This window comes from Hipposideros armiger, unplaced genomic scaffold, assembly GCF_001890085.2.
Source record: "Hipposideros armiger isolate ML-2016 unplaced genomic scaffold, ASM189008v1 scaffold_1370, whole genome shotgun sequence".
NCBI lineage: Eukaryota > Metazoa > Chordata > Mammalia > Chiroptera > Hipposideridae > Hipposideros > Hipposideros armiger.
The window spans coordinates 81,608-82,648 of record NW_017732720.1 but is presented as its reverse complement, the minus strand read 5'-3'; the positions used below and the strand labels follow the sequence as shown (position 1 = coordinate 82,648).

Genomic DNA, 1,041 nt, shown 5'->3' with positions numbered 1-1,041 from the left:
CAGAGTTTTTCCATGTTGAGATGGCCCCTCCTTTTCCTATCCTGGGAATGGGGTGGGGAAGAAGAGGAGACAAAGAGGAGACAAGGGAGACTAAAGGTTTGGGGGTGGAATGCAAACCTGTAATACCAGCATCTCGCCCAATGTCAGGGTTCCCCTTACCTGGCTCGGTCCTCCAAGTGTGCCTTCTGCCACCCTTTCCCGCACCATTCCTCCCACACACGTGAGCCAACCATTTCTCTGCCGTTTGCTCGGCGTGGTGGGCATGTGTGTAAATGTGTTGGGAGGTGGGCAGTGGGGCCCCAAATTCTGTCGGGGTCGCGCCCCCTACACTCCCCACGACTCTGGGTCCCTGTCCAGTGCGCTCTCCTTCACTGACCTGCAGGATTTCTGGATAGCTTCGTCCTCCTTTTCTAGGCTAGCCGAGTGCTGAGAACAGACACGCAGACCTGCAGACAGACAGGAGACAGGAGCTGGGCGTTCGATGGATGCACGGGGACTCAGGTCCCATTCCTGAATCCCAGCCCTCCTCACCCAACGTTTCCGTCCCCCACCTCCTCCGCGCCCCGCACTCCAGACGCCATTTCTTTTCACCCTTCGGGCACCCCTCGCGCTCCTGATCAGGAGGTTTTCCACACTAATTTTGGATCTCTGTGTCCTTCCCTGGAGGCAACTCGCTTCCCCACCCTCGAGGTCAACGTTTTTCTCTAAGCAAGGAGTGGGAGAGGCGGTTTATCTCCTCTCACAGCTGGGGCGTCCCCCAGCTCACCGGCTCCGGCTCCGAAATAGACCGACGGCAGCGAGTACAAGGTGCGGAGAAAGGGGTACTTAGAGGTGTCCACCTTCCCCACCCTCCGCCCATCGGCCGCTCGCTCCCCCTTAGCCATTTCCCCACCGCCATCTCTAGCAACACCCGGGCTGGCTTCCCTCGACCCCGACCCCATCACTAACCTTTCTCCTTTCCGTGCCTGTTCCTCCTCGCCCAATTCCAGTTCCACAGGCAGCGACGAAGACCCTTGCACTGATCTGAAAGAACCCTGAGCG

General features: G+C 58.8%; 1 long non-coding RNA gene across 1 annotated transcript; it reads right to left on the bottom strand.

Moving 5' to 3' along the window:
* On the bottom strand, positions 1-1,039 carry LOC109377354 (uncharacterized). Its single transcript, XR_002122857.1, has 3 exons — positions 949-1,039; positions 377-446; positions 1-41 (listed from the first exon to the last, which is right to left on the bottom strand). It is a non-coding gene; the product is annotated as an uncharacterized LOC109377354 (long non-coding RNA).
* Positions 1,040-1,041: the final 2 nt, after the last annotated feature.